The following is a 19,653-nucleotide window of genomic DNA, read 5'->3' on the forward strand; positions in this document are numbered from 1 at the left end:
TTAGAATTTGTATTTGTATTATTACCATTTTTCACATTAGAAAACCAAGAGGAAGAAAAGCTTAACTTTGCAGAAGTCAGAGTAAATGGTGGGACATTGACTCACAGCAAGAGATTGAACTCCAGAGCCCAAGGAATTAGACATAAGATAGAAATTGATGTTTTTCAGATGAATACTGATAGCTATTAAACAGTTCACGAGAGAATGAATGACCCTGTTTTCTGATGGTTGACGAGTCAGTGTAAATCACGAGAACCCATGGTAAAAGTATACAGTGATAAAAATTGCTTACTAATTTATAGTCTTCCAAATTTAGATCAAAGCAAAGTTAGAAGCTACCCATATTGATGCACTTTGCAGCTGAATAACTTAAAATGCACTAAGTATTCTCTTATAACCTATTATAAAGAGGAATCATTACAACAATAAAACGGTGAAGCAGAATACATGTCATTAACATAGTACCTTCGAGTACTTGCATTCCTAGACCTCTGAATAAGAAGTTCCATAGTGAATGTTTTCAAGAGAAAGCCAATGGTTAGGTTATGTCTGATACTGACTCTGGAGAAGAGAAGGAAAGGATGGGAGAAAACTTCAGATAGGGGAGAGGGCAGAGGAAATGAGCTTCCATTCTGGCTCATGGGTGTCTAGGAATGGGAGCAAAGGAAGGTGTGGATGAACTCTAGGGTATGGTGAAAGATTTTCCAAAGTGTTGCAAAATGTTCATCCCCAGTATGATAATAGGTTTTTGTTTAATAACCAAGTACAATTTTAGGTAATAAAACAGTTTTGTGAAGACCCAAAGTAACAGATCTTTAATTTGCTAATTTGTATTATCAAGTTTGATGTATGAAGGAACATTTTATGCTATGTTTCTTAAAATTATTTATCCATGGAGAAATTGTCCCTTTCCTGCCTTATTTAACAGGGAATCTTACAGGACTTAAATTTCGTGACATTTTGGGAAATACTGCAGAGTGATAGACATGTATGAGTATATCTGGGAATTTTACTGAGTGCCCCAGAGAGTTTTCTAGGAACCAGGAAAAAAAAAAATGGCTGCTAAGGTAAGAGAAGGGTGTGAGTTAAGTCATTCCCGTGCATGAGCCTAGCACTGGGACTAGAATTTTTTTCACACGAGTCATCACCATTAAGAGAGTCTACTACTGGGCAAGGTGGCATTAAAGTAACCAGGATCTTAGGAATCGTGTAAAGTTGTCACGTGTTGGTTGAATACCTGGCAACCTGATGATTGAAACTTTCATATAGAAATTCAGTGGAGGGGCGCCTGGGTGGCGCAGTCGGTTAAGCGTCCGACATCAGCCAGGTCACGATCTCACGGTCCGTGAGTTCGAGCCCGGCGTCAGGCTCTGGGCTGATGGCTCAGAGCCTGGAGCCTGTTTCCGATTCTGTGTCTCCCTCTCTCTCTGCCCCTCCCCCGTTCATGCTGTGTCTCTCTCTGTCCCAAAAATAAATAAACGTTGAAAAAAAAAATTAAAAAAAAAAAAAAAGAAATTCAGTGGAGAATATTCCCAATATACGTATGTCTAATATTTTCTAATTAAGCGTCATACTATTAAGTCATGACTTGTTTGTCCCTCCCACCCTGTCTACTCTAAGCAGTACTTTGCCAGTTAACATTTTGGCTGTGAAACTTGAGCGTCCTGGCACTTTGGTAGAGTTGTGTACACATTTCACATTTCGTGTTAATGCTAGCCATCAGGCAGGTAACCTAGAAGTGGGTATGTGTGGCACTACACTTGTGTCAATATTTTCCTTTCTGCAAATTTCATCTTTTTTTTATATGTTGCATTTCTTTTTTCAAGATAAAACTGGCCATATTCTTTTAAAAGTCTCTACTACATCAATGATATTTCATAGTATTACTACAAATTTTTAAAAATGGTCAATATTTTGCTTCACTTTTTAGCTCTATGTTATTATGGAAATGAGTTTTATTATCATAGTAAATAATAGCGTATCAGTGGGCTAATGGCTTTTTAAATAAAGTGTTGAGTCACTAGGAAGCAAACGAGGTGGGGGTGCCTGGGTGGCTCTGTCGGTTGAGTATCTGACTTCACTTTAGGTCATGATCTCACGGTTTGTGGGTTCGAGCCCCGCATCTGGCTCAGTGCTGACACTCAGAGCCTGGAGCCTGCTTCTGATTCTGTGTCTCCCAGTCTCTCTGCCCCTCCCCTGATCCTGCTTTATCTCTGTCTCAAAAATAAATAAACAAATTTTTAAAAACAAAGCAAACTTGATATTTTAAAAATACATATTTTCATTTGTAAAGGAAATATATATATTTAGAAGGAATATGAGATTCTCAGCTATGGAAAATTTGTGAAGAACCTTACCCAATTAGAAGTAAAACATACACTGTACTGTGGATGGCTGTCAATTCATTTTACTTATCATGTGTGTACATACGTAGATTTTTTGCAAATATTTTTATCAAACCTGCTAAGTATATCCACTGATGCCACGTTAGGAACATAAGAATAGTTGACTCTCATGTCAATACGCTGGACATTATTAGTCCAAATGATGGTTCTTTGTCAGACCACTCAGGGCAAAGGACTTCTTCAGGCATTTGTTCAGGCATTTTTTTAAACTATAGTTCAGATCAAGGGAATTGTATTGAAAATTTGTAGGTGTTTGTTTATGCATTTTCAAGTGAGAATGTCCAGAGCGTTGGTGAGAGTCTCATTGCCGCTCAATTCCCCAGGAGAAGTGAAGAATCACCGCTTTGGCAGAGCTGTGGCATCTTCAGTGTGTCCTTAGTATTCTGGACTGATGATTTGAAAGAAGCTTAGGTGACTTATCCTTAGTGTTATTTCAACCTTTATATAATCTTATAAATGAAAGCGATATGAACATTATAATTTATTATCTTGGAGTCTGTACCTTATCCATTATTCCCGATCCCACCTGAGCTGTGTGTGTGTGTGTGTGTGTGTGTGTGTGTGTGTGTGTGTAGCAATGACCCTCTCAACAGACACTTTGGTGCAGTGTGACAAACTAGATTTAGAAGGTAAGTAGGGGCGCCTGGGTGGCTCAGTCGGTTAAGCGTCCGACTTCGGCTCAGGTCACGATCTCGCGGTCTGTGAGTGCCAGCCCCGCGTCGGGCTCTGGGATGATGGCTCAGAGCCTGGAGCCTGCTTCCGATTCTGTGTCTCCCTCTCTCTGTGCCCCTCCCCCGTTCATGCTCTATCTCTCTCTGTCTCAAAAATAAATAAACATTAAAAAAAATAAAATTAAAAAAAAAAAGAAGGTAAGTCCTAAAGCTCTCAGCTTTGCAGAGGCATGCTCCTGCTCATGCAACTTGAGCATTTACAAACTGGAGTTTGTTTCTCTTTAAGGAATCAATTGAAAATTTACCTTCATAGTTTTAAGATTATTCAGAGGAGGTATGTCAAAAGGTTTCAGGGTATTTTTAGGCTGTCAGTCCTACACTATCACTGGTTCTCAAATTAAGAATGATTTTAGGGGCGCCTGGATGGCTCAGTCTGTTAAAGCGTCTTCAGCTCAGGTCATGATCTCACAGTTCATGGGTTCGAGCCCCGCGTCGGGCTCTGTGCTGAAGGCTCAGAGCCTGGAACCTGCTTCAGATTCTGTGTCCCCCTCTCTCTCTGCCCCTTCCCCACTTGTGCTCTGTCTTTCAGAAATAAATAAATGTTAAAAAAATTTAAAAAAAGAAGGATTTTACTTGCAATCCTGAAAAGTACTCAAAATATGTATATTCTGGCATTTTGACACACATATATACACACAATCATAAATAAGATAGTTTGCTGCATTTGCTCTTCTTAAATATCTACTAACCATTGGACAGATTTATTACAGGAATACAGACTGTTACTCATGCTTGAATCATAATAGACTTCTTTGATTGTTAAAATGAGGAACTATAAAATCCCCTTTTTTGGCTAGAGTCAGGGAGAAGGTGACTGAATTGTCCTGTGAAGTCTTCTTTAGGTCTTTTGTAGTGTGGAGGGGATCAACACGATAGACTCAGCTAATTATTGTTTTTCTAACGATGAATATTCTCAAACAGGGAGTTGTTCTCTCAAGTGATTGTCTTCCCATGGTTAGCTTAGGGGAGAGGAACAGTAATTGCAGAACTCCAAATATCTATACGATGTTGGGCTTACACATCCTCCTGGCTGCTGATCTGGCTTTTGTCATTCAGCAAACATTGCCTGCCACTTCTAGTGACTCTCATCATGAACTTTTTGCTGGCTCATCACAGAGGAGTGGTAGAAAACAAAGCTGGACACCTGACGCTGAAATGGGCAGCTTTCCTTTGGTTTGGCTTTGTTAAAACAGCATTTGTTCTCATATGCCACCCCTCATCGTACTGGTCTTCTCAAGGCAGAACAAACTGAGGATTTCTGAGGACTGTTTTAATACAGTTTCGTTTGCTTGAAATTAAGTACTAAGAGTTTGCACTTAAAAGCATACGAGAAAAATAAGAGAGCTCTGTTCACACACGGCCTCACACATTTTCATGGGAGAAAGTTAGGAGTTGCATAGTAATCCTTGTTGAAATACTTTGCTTTTAAAACTGTTGAATTCATGGGGGCTGGGTTGCCTGACACAGGAACTACCTTTGCCTGTAGCAAACTACCTGCTAGCTTGCTAAAGGCCATCAGAGGGAACCACCATGGCATACCACACTTTAGTAGCTCTTAATCTAACGCTGTCTTAAGGGGCTAGAAAATACTGAGAATTTGTCTGTAAGAGAGAACTAATTATAATAAAAATACTTATTCCCAAGGCGCTGTGGGCACCGAACTACTGGCTCTGTGCAGCATTTGTCGGGTATGTACCTGGTACACACGCTATGCGAACTAACCCACTTTTTAGCAGCCGCTAATCTCCGTGCCTGGACAGGAGGCAGCTTAGAAGCACACCGGCACATAGATAAGCGTCCAAGCATCTAACGCAAATCGGGCTCTGGTACAACGTGAGGCGAGTGTATCCATTATGAAGGGATGTGATAATGGGTCACAGAAAATAAAGTTTAAGGGAGGGGTAGTCATGGAAGAGTTTCCTTGTTTCCGTTTAGGACGAAATCTCTAATCCCCGCAGACACTCACACAGGTCCCATCGCTTATCATCCCATCGCTTATCAGAGAGAGAGAGAGAGAGAGAGAGAGAGAGAGAGAGAGAGAGAGTTCAGGCCGGGCAAAAGGAAGCAAGCATGTTACTACTGCATTTATTCACTTATCACAAATATTTATTCTGCATCCACTATATTCCAGGTGCTGTTCTGTGTACTAGGGATACAGGAGTGGCCGGTAAGTTCTCATGGAGCTTACATTCTAGTGGCTTCTCTTCTAAATCCTTCACATGACTTAACCACTTAATTCTCACAAAAATCTATGTGGAAGGTGCTGTAATTCCCATTTTTTAGATGAGGAGACAGGTCTTGAGAATTGCATGACTTGAAGATTGAGAGCACATACCCATGCAATCGTTCTTAATTATTTTGCTGTCTTGCCTGTGAATACTTGGAATGGAAATCTATGGAAAGGTGGGGCACAGGGAATTGAGAAGGTGAAAAAGAATTCACATTGCTTGCGAAATGTGCCAGGCCCTGGGCTAGGTGACACACTCAGCTTATCTCATTTTGTCTTGTGACATCTTAAGAAAGTAAACAGTTTACCAGGGTTGCAGCCAGTTAAGTGGAGGGATCAGGAATTGTCAGATTCCAAGGGTTTATGATTTTTCCTTCATACCACAGAGCTTCAAAAGAGAACAAAACGAGGAGACAAACATTTGAAAAATCGTATTTTTCAAGTTTGCTTCAAAAGTCCTTGGAAAAAAATTTATTTTTAATTTGTTCCCTTGTTTGTAAGTAAAATCATAATTACTTAGCATCTTGGACCTCGTATCAGACTTAGTGAATGAAATGAATAGGTATTTCTGCTTTTAAAAAGAAGTGCTTAGGATTTGTCCTGCATGTGTTTGGGGAGGGTTTCTCACATCCTTTTTTATGTTTGAGAAAAAAAGAAAAACTGTGTGGCAATATTGTTTGAAAATTTTCACATCCTATTTCACACAAAGTTTTGGTCTTTGAGAGGATAAAACATGAATTAAAAAAAAATAACAATCGGCTAATCGTCTGATAGATAATACAGTTTTATAGTCTGAGTTTCTCTGCATTCCTCCCCAGCACCTAGTAACAGACCTTGTCACATAAATGTGATGTACGTGGCTTTGACCCTACTTGCTGGTGTAAGACCTCAGCCCCCTAGATACAGTTCCTCTGGTTTTCTGGAGGACTTCCCTTTACCAGATTGTCCAACACGTGCTGATGAGCAGGTCTGCTTCCCGATCCGGCCCGGGACCTTCAGGCTGCCTCAGTATCTGCCACACTCCTCCATCCCTCCCACCCCCTACCCTGGGGCTGCTGGGATGCTAGAGCCCTTTGAAGTATTAAAGCTGCTCAGGTTTCTGCTTTAAATGGGAAAAAACTTCATGGTGGCCATCAAAGAAGTGCTATTTCTCTTCCAGTGTCTTCACTAGGATGTTAGTAAGAATGCTGTTTTGATTTTTTTCTGTCTACCCATCCCAAATGAGAGAGCAGCAGGGCTGGTGCGGTAGATAAATCCAAAGAAGAGGCTTCATGTTACTCAGAAGCCCCTCTCATCACTGGTGAGCAAGGCTTTCTGTTAAGCTCTTCACTCTGAGGTACCTTTTCTATCAGAACAATCACCCTTCTGGGAGTTGCCCAGTCCTATTGCAAAAGGGCTTCTGGAGGCTCCGCTCTGCCAGTTTCCTAAACATGCCCAGATCAGTCTAATGTACTTTTAGATTCAAGTTGGGATGCCCCACAACTGGAAATGAAACCTCACAAACATTGTTGTGTTTTATCTTTACAACAACTCCCTCCATGAGGAAGGAATATTATTTCCATGAGTCAGTTAAGGCTTCATGTGATGGAGTAACTTGTCCGAGCATATGGGGAGTGAATGTCAGAGATGAAACATTTGTGACTTCTGAACCCAAGTTCAAGACTCTTTCCACTATACCACAGTGTCTTCTGGTTAAGAAAAAGAAAACCAGCAAACTTTACTTTTTTTTCAAAAACATGAAAGCCACAAATTCTCATCCTTATGCCTCATAGAATGATACCTATAACAGGGTGTATTTCAGCAACCCAGAGATCCCAAATCCAGGCAGAGGAGCACTTGATCATGTTGTTGAGACCAATTGTTCTCATTTTCATTTTTGGATTGTCAGTAGTCGCATGTGGTAGACCAGGCATCAGATTTGAAAGAAAGCATTGATTTGATTGATTCCAACTGTGAATCTGGAATGCATCTTTCAGTTTATGGAGTCACAGTTATCCTTCTAGAACTCTGGATCGTAGTGCAATTTCCTACACAAAATACATTATTTACTGATGGACTTTTAAACTACAGATCTTAAAGAGTAGAAAGATTTGAATATATTTCCACTTCCTTTCCAGTGACCAATTAAAAATGGATTTCTACCTTAGGGTTATTGAATTACACAAGCATTTATATTGCAATGAAGTAACAGTTCATAGCACATTACTGCTAAAAAGACAAAGCCAAGAAAACGCAGTACCTGTCTCCAATTACACATTGTGTATCATGTTGAGTATACCTCTTTGAGTGCTCGCAGACACGTGCACACCACGTGGGTTGTCAGACAAATGTTTTATGTGGGTGGTCTCAGACTACATAACAGAAACCACTTATTCAAATAAACCTGTTGGTTGCTTCTCTCAGTCTGTGCCAGGTGGACAAGCTAAGAGCTAGCAGTGTTAGGAATCTTTTCTTTCCTGATGCCTATCTGCCAAATAATAAGCTGTGCAAATACTTGAAATGATAGGACTATGGGGGAGACTGTGGTAAAAATGTAAAAACTTTTGCTAAAATGCTAAAATGAGGTCAGGACCATAAGCTTGATTTCAAAAATGAGAAATAGCGTGTTATGGGTTAAAAGTCTGCAAAATATGCTTAAACTCATGTGAACACACATAAGATAGATGTATGTCCTACATTTAGTAGCAAAACTGCAAACGTACCTCCTCGTGCCTTTTACTTCTCTGTGCTGCTTAGCCACGTGCAGAAGACAGCTGGAGTTTCTCTGCATGGCATTTCCATTCTTTCCTGCCCTCCTCAGTTTCCAGAAATTTATACGTGACACTTCCATTCCATAGAGAATGTCTGCAAGAAAAACAACCCATTAGATGTCTTGTGTCAGAAATTAGAGTTGTTGTACAAATTTTGTCAACAGAAAATCTACTCTGTAATCTACTAGCGTTAGCATTTGTGTAAATTACCTTAGAGGCTGAGCTTGCATTTATGTAATAAAACACATAACATGAATTCTAGGATCCTCTATCAGAACTGTTATAAAGATGAAACTAAAAACTTAATATTCATAAGGAATTTTAAGTTTAAAAGGGGTTCACATACATTTTCATATGAATGAAATTAATACATATTAATCCCTGCCATTTAATACATCATGTTGTTACGAAATCCTTGTTATATGCTTTATTATTCCTATCTTGTGAAAGAGCACCATTTTATTCTTGTTTCCAGCTCACAGGTGGAAAAGTAACTCTGGGCCTGATACTCTTCTCTACTAGGTAGACAGTAATGCAAACACAAGCAGAAAGTAATATATATATGTTTGTATATATATATATGTTCGCATGTGTATATGTATATATTTGTATGTGTATGAATATATAAATATATGTGTCACATATAAAATAGATATATGATACACAATAATTTGAAATGAACAAACATCCGGAATTATATTGTAATATAGTTTATCTTTCTTGGCTTTATAAAATTATTTCAGCACAGGTCAGGGGTGGTTTGATCAATGTTCAACTCCATAATTTCATTTTAGAGAAATGAATTCTGAGGGAGAACAAGTGATTTTCTCAGTGTTGCACACAGGGTAAACCATGCAATTCAGATTGCATTCACATACCAAAAATAATGTGTTTACTTAGCCTCTTGGCTACAGATATACAACATAAAATGAGATAAAAATGATTAATTCTGTGTAATAAAACAAAGGCAAGCAGATTATATGTCTTTTTTATAGTTACCTAGAGTTGTCAACTAGCACTAAAAGTCATGAGTGCCCTGCCCTAGTACTATGAATAGTTGGGATGTAACTGCTGAGCCAACATTATAGCCCCCTTTACACTTACATTAAATGTGAGGGTAGGTCTCGCTAGTGCAACATGAACAGAAACACGGTCACAGTGCTTTCTCTGAGCTTTCTTCCCTTCCTGCCAACTCAGACAGAGGAAAATGAGGCCCAAGAGACAGAAGAGTCATAAGATAGAAGTCGCCTGAGTCTTTGAATCATCATGTGAAGGAAAGCAGCCTGCCAGAAACATGCAGGTCAGACAAGTGTCCAACTGAGAGATAAATTTCTGCTGTAGCCACTGAAATTTTGGAGTTTATTACAGCAGCTAATGTTATCTGTTCAACACAATTGAACATACATTTCAATAAGGAATTAATATCATTATGTGAGAGCTAAAAGAAAGCTCTAAATCAATTTTAAATGATGAAATTTGAAAAGCGAATTATATAAGAAGTTTAAATAGTGCATAAACTAGATGAATATTTCCTTTTTTGTTTTAGAGATGATGTGTAAAAGGTTCATTTTTACTGACACAATTTATAGTGAACTCCAGTTATATAGATACTGTCTCACATTTAATTTTTTTAATGTTTATTTTTAAGAGAGAGAAAAAAAAAGAAAGAGCAGGGGAGGGGAAGAGAGAGAGGGAGACACAGAATTCAAAGTAGGCTCCAGGTTCTGAGCTGTCAGCACAAAGTCGGACGCGGGGCTCAAACTCAGAGAGTGAGAGATCCTGACCTGAGTAGAAGTTGGACGCCTAACCCACTGAGCCACCCAGGTGCCCCAATATTGTCTCACGTTTTCACATTTTAAAGAAATGGTAGATAACAAGGATACTTTTCTGGAAGCTGATAGAATTTACACATGGAAATTTCAATTAAATATACAAATACTATATCATTTTGCACAAAATAAATTGCACAAACAGCCTATGGCCAGCACAACCAGAGAAGTGATCTTAAGGCAAACTGGAATTTGGAAAAATCTCTGTCATATTTAAACAGTGATCTCAGCCTGTGTCTGTGTGTAGATTTGTGTCACACACATCTTTTACACATTCGTAATCATGGTGGCCAGCAGCCCTGTCCAGAGGTGGAAATCTATTGAACCAATTCCTATCTTTGAGACCTGGGCAGTTTATCTCCTTGAGTCTTAGTTTCCCCCTTTGTAATTGAAAACAATAATATCTAGGCCAAAGGATTTTTACGAAAGTAAAATGAGATAATATACTTGAAATTATCTTTTTATCTGAAAATTTAAAAAAATGCATATATTTGTTGTCATTATTTATTGGATTATATAACAAAAATAGGTAAAAACTCATAGGAAAGCTTGGCTTAAATTCAGCAGAAATTCACTTTTAGCAGTAGTTTCTAAATATGTGTATGTTTAAAAATATTGATGTTTTTGTCTGCCCCTTTTGCTCCCTTGCAATGGGTTAAAAAAAGACAAATTAGTCATCTGAGCTTACCCATACAATCCACTCTTGTAGGTCAAGATGGAGACATCTTAATGGAGAAAAGATATCATTTATTTACAAACACTTTAGTTAACTGAAGTGACTCTATGCGCATTCAACTGAACTTAGAGCTTCTGGAGGGCATTGTGTATAGGAAAAAAATTAAGTAATCATCAGAATTAATCATACTGACGCCTGTTTGTCTGATATTCTTTAGAATATTGTGGGAAGCTAACAGCAGTAAAATTTGGCAAACAATTTGGAATGTTTGTGTATGTGTGTGTGTTTGTGTTTTATAAAATGTGCCTTTTAGATTTGTAGTTAAGCTTTGGCCCAAACCCCATTCTCTGGAGTTCTGGCCAAACCAAGGTTTCAAATACAAGAGATGTTGAATATCAATTTGCGGAAGGTGGTAATAGATTTAATGTTCACATATGTTGTGAAATTTCAGAAAATTATTGTCAGTTAAGGAATAATTGTCCTAGATAGTTTGTAAAAGGTGGGATTCAACACCAGAATTTAGATAGGAGAGAGCTATTTTTACATGCTCTATGTAAATCTGTAATGTAATTTGACTTAATAATTGAACATTCCTATAAGTCTTATCTATAAGAACACTGTGTGTCTTCAGAAATTGGAAAATAAAATGAAGATTATAAACTATAGATAATAATACAGAATTTCTATATTTAGTCAAATAAAAAGTATAGTTTACTGGGAGTAGGAAAAAATGATATTAGACTTATAGCCAGCAATGGGAATCACAAAGATTGTGGTACAGTGAGTCTTCACATATGAACACATGTTCAAGATATAAATGTGAATCCATTGTATGTCAGTTAAGTAAGAAAACAAAGAAGTCTCAAACTTTCCACGAATTATGACAGTTGTGTGGCATCTGTCTCTGTAGGGGCTCTAGAGTGAAGGATTAAAGTCTAATACTCAACAGAGACTGCCTTTTAGAAGAAAAATTTTGGATACTAAGTGATATGAATCTCACAATAACTTTTGTTTATTTCATAGCACTTACCAGATACTTTGTAATGAAAAAGTCTGTCGTTTTTAAAATGATTTTATTGCCTTCTTGTATGAAAATGCAAAGAATGACAAGCATTTACTGATCTTGTTCCTAGACACTGCAGGGCAATACAAGACTTGGGTCAAAGGCAATAGGAAACAGCTGCCCAGCAATCTTGGGTAATTTGCAGTTCATTAAGCCCTTATTTGTCTCCCTTTGTCTAAATGTTTCTTTTATCCTTATTATTAGATCCCATTTTTCAGTCTTTTAATCATTCTTACGGCTGTGCTCTAAATCCACTTCATAGTCTTAAATTTTCTTGGAAATTGTGCAGCTTCGAACTGAACAGAAATTTCTATTAGTCCTCTTGATTAAAGTTGGGTTTTGTTTTTATTTTGTTTCATTAATATTTATGTGAGTGTCCAAATAATTTGAGTATTTTTTTTAAGTTTTCACTGAAAGCCGGAAGTTTTGGCATTCTAATAGCAACCCAAGGCAAATATGTATGCTTTTCAGGACACAGTGATGAAATCTCATTTTCCCCCAATTATATTAAGCAAGTGGCAGCTTGATTTGGACGGTAACTTACTCACATGTGCTCAAAGTCTATCTTCTAGCCATTTTTTTGTGTTAATATTTCTTTTTCTAAAAAGGTTTTAATGTAGTTCGACTGAATGATTCATTAAGAAGTCAAAACCAACTTCAGAATTTACCGGTGGAAACAAATAGCATCCCTGTCATGTCTCATTCAGTTTGAATCACTGACTTCTGTTGATGATACTCTTGTAAGCAGTGATGCATCCTCTGGGTCATAAAAATAGGCAACTCAGTTCTTTGGGGCATGTTTTGTTAGAGCTCAAACGTATTCAATTTCTAAATTACGTTACATTTCTACTACATACCCAAAAGTTTATCTTTTGACTTTAAAGCTTGGCATTTTAAGTTTTGTATGAAATGCTACTGCCTTGCAGGAGAAAGAGAATAGAGTGGGGAGAGGTTGGAGTTGAATTTCAGACTTACTCTTAGAATTACTTGCCAATACAAACCTCCACACCTTCCTACTATAAACCATTATTCATTACTAAGAATAGCAGATACTTCTACAAGATCCTTCCACACCTTGAAATGATGAATACTTAGAATGTACTCTTTTTGACTTTTCTAAGACCAACCCAATTGTGTATTCTAATTAAAGGTATTTAGATTCCAAATATCTACCTATGTTTACTAAACATGAATAATTCTAGAAGATAGGAAATTAATTTTCATAACTATCGTATTGATTAGGCAATAATTATAACCACTTGACTAAAGTTTGATACCTTTTTCAAACAACTTCCGATAACTGTCTGGCATTCTTTGTATAAAATGGGTTTTGAAGATCTGAATATTGTGAATTACACCTTATATTTCTTTTTTTTTTTTTTTTTTTTTTTTTTTTTTTTTAGGATATGGTTTAAAGGAGAACACCTGTGGTTGGGATGGCCCAGGAGTAATGTTTGTTTAGATCTGTTAAGGTTTTTGGAGTTCCTGGGGACCAATTTAGATTTCCACTGGTGCTTGCTTGTAATAAATAGTTTTGTCACCTCGAAATGTGTATTTCAAATTGCATTTATGTTTAACAGCTGTCAGTATCTGTTAGGTCCAGTTCTTACTAGAACATTGTTTGTTGCTTAGAAAGTGTATGGAAAGAACTTAAAAAAATAATTTGTTCACATATTCATTCACCAAGCATATTGTTTATGCTGATAAGGCCATATACATTTTCGTGATTAAGCATTTCATCAGTGCCAAGAAAAGAAAAATGACATTATTTTTTTCATATTTATAGAAAATGTGAATTGATGACACCAATTCAATGTGGTTTTGTTGATGTTTTATTTGTTTTTTAGAGAGAGAGAGCACATGAGCAGGGGAGAGGGGTAGAGGGAGAGGGAGACAGAGAGAGAGAGAGATAATCTTTTTAAAAATTTTTTTTAAATGTTTACTTATTTTTGAGAGACAGAGAGAGAGAGAGGGCAGGTAGGGCAGGGGCAGAGAGAGAGGGAGATATAGAATCAGAAGCAGGATCTAGGCTCTGAGTTGTCAGCACAGAGACCAGGGCTTGAACCCACAAACTGTGAGATCATGACCTGAGCTGAAGTTGGGCACTCAACTGACTGAGCCACCAAGGTGCCCCAGAGAGAGGGAATCTTAAGCAGGCTCCATGTTCAGCATGGAGCTCGATATGGTGCTTGATCCCACAACTTGGGGATCATGACCTGAGCCAAAATCAAGATTTGGATACTGAAAAAACTGAGTCACTCAGGTGCCGCTTAGTGTGGTTTTTATGAAGATAAATTTCTTGATCTGTCCAACAGTTGTCAGGTGGCAAAATCAGGATTAGAAATCCAGTCCTTCATTATTAGTTTACATTGAATGCTTTTATGAGGATTTCAAATAAAAATAAGACTTTAAAAAATGGTGACAGTTACTGATTTTTTTGCAAAATAATTTTTCCTTCCTTTTTTTTTCATTTAGATAAGGTTAATAGATAAATAGGAAAAAATGTCAACTACAATTTTTGTTATTAAAAAGGAAAAACCGGTTTCTGTTTCTACTTGTCTTCAAGTCATTTTATTTCTTTCTTTAAAACATCACTTGATTGGATATAGAATGCTCTCTCAATTTTGCTTTCAGACTCAGACTCTTAATATCCCGTCTAGTGTCTCATGGTGATGCTCTGACTACTCTCCCTCCTAGTCAATAATCCGGTGAACCACTTTATTCAAGGTTTCTTTCTTTCTTTTGTTCTTTCTTTTTCTTTCTTTTTCTTTCTTTCTTTCTTTCTTTCTTTCTTTCTTTCTTTCTTTCTTTCTTTTGTTCTCTTTCTTTTTCTTTCTTTCTTTCTTTCTTTCTTTCTTTCTTTCTTTCTTTCTTTCTTTCTCTCTCTCTCTCTCTCTTTTTCTTTCCATTTGAAATCACTGCTCTTTATTTCACAATATATTCTCCATTTCTATCATTTTGTCATTTCAGTAATGTTATATAAATGGAATCATAGAGCATGTAACTGTTTAGAATTGTTTTCACTCATAATTCTCTGGAGATTTATCCAAATTGTTGCATGTATTCATAGTTTATTCCTGTTTCTGATGAGTAACATTCCATACAGTTTGTTTAATCATTTAGCCATTGACGGATAAGGGGGTTGTTTCCAGCTTGGGGCTATTACAAATAATGCTACTCTGGACCTTTCTGTATACATTTCTGCTCACATTTCCATGTGAATATGTCTTCATTTCCTCTGGGATAAGTGCCCATATTGGTAGTTGCATGTTTATTTTTTTTAAGGAACTGTGAAATTGTTTTCCAGAGTGTCTGTACCATTTTACATTCCCACCAGAAATGCATAAGTGTTCCAGTTTCTCTGTATCCCCACTAGTATTTAATGTTGTCAGTATATTTTTGAATTTTATTCATTTTGGTAGGTGTATAGTAATATCTCACTGTGGTTTTAATTTGCACTTCCCTGATGGTTAATGATGTTGATCACTTTTTAATGTTCTTTCCTGCCATTTCTACATTCTTGTTGGTGAAATATCTGTTTCTTCTGCCAGTCTTTTAATTGGATTGTTTGAGGTTTTTGTTGCTTCATTTTGAGAGTTATTTGCATATGCTAGATACTAGTCCTTATGTTGGCTTAAGATTTGCAAATATTATCCCTCAGCCTCTACATGATCCTTTCATCTTCTTGATGGGATCTTACATAAAACAAAAGGTTTTAATGTTGATGAAGTTCAAATTTTTAAATTTCTTCTTTTCTGCATCATGCCTTTGGTTTCAAGTTTAAAAACTCTTTCCCTAACCCTAGATCCCAAAGATTGCCTGTGTTTTTTCTAAAATTTCATATTTTTTCAGTTTTACAGTTAAGTCTGTGACCTCCTTCAAATTAATTTCTATATAAAGGATAAGATTTTAGTAAAAAGTTTATTTGCCGATTTCATGGATGTCCGGTTCCTCCAGCAATGTCTTTTGGAAAAATTATCCTTGCGTCATTGAATTGCTTTTGCACCTTTGTCATAAGGAAGTTAAGTATATTTGACTAAGTTGTTGAGTAATAATTGAGTTGGATAAGTCAGTGGGTATATTTGAGTAAGTTTCTTTGATTTCTTTCATTAGCGGTTTGTCGTAGTTTATAACATGGAAGTTTTGCACATATTTTGATAGAGTAACATTTAACTATTTTATTTACTTAAGTGATTACAAATGATGTTATATTGTAAATTTCTGTTTCTCTATGTTCGTTGCAGGTATATAGAAATGCGATTGATTTTTTTAATGTTTAGTTTGTATTTTGTGACCTTGTGACCTTACTGAACTTATTAGTTCTAGGAGGTTCTTGTTTGTTTTCCTGTTTTTGTTTTTTGCTTATTGCTTGGGATTGTCTGTGTAGATAATTGTGTCATCTGCACGTGGTGTAGTTTTAGCCCTTTCTTTCTAATCTGTATGCCTTTATCTCGTTTTCTTGCCTTGTCACACTGCCACAACTTTTAGCACTACGTTAAAAAGAGTGGTGAGAGCAGAAATCCTTGCCTCATTTCTAATTTTAGAGATACAGTCTCCAGTGTTTTACCACTACATGTAATTTTAGCTGAAGACTTTATTAAGTTGAGGAATTTTCCCTCAATTCTTAATTTTCTGAGAAGTTTTTATTTTATCATGAGTGAGTGTTGAATTTTTTAAATTCTTTTTCTTCATAGATTGATACGATCAAGTAATTTTTCTTTTTTATTTTTTTAATGTTTATTTATTCTTGAGAGAGAGAAAGAGAGAGAGGGAGAGAGCAAGTACATAAGCAGGGAGGGACAGAGAAAGAGTAAGACATAGAATCTGAAGCAGGCTCTAGGCTTTGAGCTGTGAGTACAGAGCTCCACACGGGCTTGAACTCATGAACCACCAGATCATGACATGAGCTGAAGTCAGACACTTAACCAACTGAGCCACCCAGGAGCCCCATAATTTTTCTTCTTTAGGTTGTTAATATAGTATATTATAATAATTGGTTTTCAAATACTAAACTAGGCTTAAAATTCATGGTGTATAATTTGTTTTATACATGGCTGAATTATATTTTCTAATATTTGATAAAAGTTTTGCATCTATATTCATGAGGGGTATTGGTCTGAGGATTTTGTTTTGTTGTGTTTGGTATTGTCTTTGGTTTTGGTATTAGGGTGGTACCAGCTTCATAAAATGAATTCTAAAGTGTTTTTTCCTGTTTTCTTCAAGAGTTGGTATATAATTGGTATTAACTTTTCTTTGAAAGTTTGGGAAATTCTACAGAGAAACCATTTGGTATGAAGATTACTTTTTAGGGAGAGCTTTTAAAACATGAGTTCTATTTACCTTATTATAGGTCTATTCACATTGTCTATTTAGTGTTGGATGAATTGTGATCATTTTATGTTTTTTGAGGAGACACAGGTTGTCAATTTCAGCTTTGTTGTCAAATTTAGTTACGCAATCTTGCTTGTAGTATCCGTTTATCCCTTTAGTATCAGCAAGGTCTATCTTATTCCTGACATGGGCCACTTGGATTATCTATTTTCCACTTTACAGTCTTTCTAAAGGTTAATCTATTAGTGACTTTTTTAAAGAAGTGGATCTTTGTTACATTGGTTTTCTCCATTATTTTTCAGTTTCAATTCTATTCCTTTCTACTCTTATCTTTATTATTTTCTTCCTTATACTTGCTTTGTTAGCTTTGTTCTTTTTCTAGGTTCTTGAAAGGAGAACTTTAATTATCAATTTGAAGCATTTCCTCTTTTCTTATCTGAATACTATAAATTTTCCTTTCACCCCTGCTTTACCTATGTCTCCCAAATTTTGATATGGTATATTTTCATTTTCATTCAGGTAAATATATATATTTTTTTCTCTTTGACCAATGAATTATTTAAAATGTATTGCTCAGTTACCAAGTGCTTGGGGAGTTTTTTGGTTCTCTTTCTATTACTGATTTACAACTTGATTCCATCTGGTCAGAGAACACCCTTTCTGTGGCTCAAATTCGTTCAAATTTGTTAGTCTTTTTATGGCCCAGGATGTGGTCTATCATAGTATATGTTCCACGGATGCTTAAAAAGAATGTGTTCTGTTTCTGTTACATGAAGTATTCTAAAAATGTTTTTTAGACATTTTTATTGTTGTTGATGATGGTGTTGTTCAGTTCTTCTCTCCCCTTGCTGATTATCTGTTTAGTTGTCCTATCAGTTGTTGAGATTGGGGTATTGAAGTCTCTAACTATAATGGTGGATTTAGGTATTTCTCCTTTTAGTCTATTGGTTATTATTTCATATATTTTGCATCTTGGTTGTTTGGTGTATATATTTATGATTGCTATGTCTTCTTGGTAGGTTGATCTTTATAATTATACAATAGCTCTCTCTGCCTCTGGTCATTTGATTATCTCTGAAGTTAACTTGATCTTATATTAATATAACTAATGCAGCTTTATTTTGATCAATATTTGCATGCTATATCTTCAACTTTTTCTTTCAATTTGACTATATAATTTTATTTGAAGAGAATTTCTTATAGAAAGCATATTAGGTCATAATTTCAAATCTACTTTGCTAGGCTTTGTCTTGTGATTAATGTATTTAAACTACTTTTGTTTAATGTAGTTTCAATATTTTAGGGCTTAAGTCAGCCACATTATTTTTGTTTTCTCTTTGTTCTCTTTTTTTCTCATTTTTCTGTTTCCTTTTTCTTGTCTTCCTATGGGTTACTTAAACATTTTCTGTATTTACATTTTGATTTATCTATCACATTTTTAAGTTTATGTCATAGTATATATATATTTTTTAAAGTGATTGGTCTAAGTATCACATTATACATATAACACAACTTGCTCATGGTGGTATTATTTTACCCGTTTGAGTGAAGTTTGAAACCTTACTTTTCCTTACATTCCTTTACTGTTCTCCATTTATGATATAATTATCTTAAATATTTTCTCCATATATTTTCATAGAACCAGATAAAACACTGCTATTTTTTGCTTCAATTATCAACCATAATTAGTATTTTGTCTATATTTTTGCACACCATGCTCTATTTTCCTTCTTGATGTTCCAAAATTCCTTCTTACATTTTTTCCCCCCTCTATTTAGAGGACTACCTATAGACCTTCTTTTAGATTAGGATTGCTAGGAACAAAGCCTGTTAGCATTCCTTCATTTCAGAACATCTTGACTTCCTCTTTATATCTGAAATATGTTTTTATTGGATATTAGATTCTAGATCTTTTCTTTCAGTACTTGAAAACTGTAGTGCTACATTCTTCTGGCCTACATGGTTTCTGATGAGAAGTTTGCTACCATTCAAATATTTTTCCTCTGTGTGTAATGTGTTCTTTTTCTCTTGATTCCTTAAATTATTTTTTTGTTCTTTAGTCTTCCCGAGTTTGACTATGGTATGTTTTGTCATGGAATTCTATGGATTTACCCTCTTCATTCTGTATGTTTATGTTTTGGGGGGTCAAATTTGGGAAGTTTTCAGCCTTATTTGATTTGCTATTACTTAATCACTTTCTCAGTTATTTCTTCTCCCCCCCACTCTTCACCTAATTTCAAGGATTCCAATGGCATGAATATTATACATTTTGTTTCATGTCCCTGAGGCTGTATTAAATTTTTTTAAGTCTATTTTTTCTGTTTTTTTTTCCAACTGGGTAATTTTTATTGTTCCATTTTCCAGTTCACTGATTCTTTCCTTTGTTCCTTTCATTCTGTTTTTGAACCTATTCACAGACTTTTAAAATGTTTAATTAGTATATATTTTTTTACTTCTAAATTTCAATTTGGTCCTCTTTTATATCTTCTATTTCTTGACTGATATTTTCTATTTTTTTAACACTTTTTATGTTTTCATTTGTTTCAAATTTGTTTGTAATTGTCTTTTGAATCATCTTTACAATAGCCTCTTTATAATCTCTGTCAGATAATTGTAATATCTCTGTCATTTCAGTGCTGCT

The sequence above is a fragment of the Lynx rufus genome, unplaced genomic scaffold (genome assembly GCF_022079265.1).
Source record: "Lynx rufus isolate CCGP_SWC_20201006 ecotype Redwood Valley unplaced genomic scaffold, mLynRuf1.p SCAF_4, whole genome shotgun sequence".
Classification (NCBI taxonomy): Eukaryota; Metazoa; Chordata; class Mammalia; order Carnivora; family Felidae; genus Lynx; species Lynx rufus.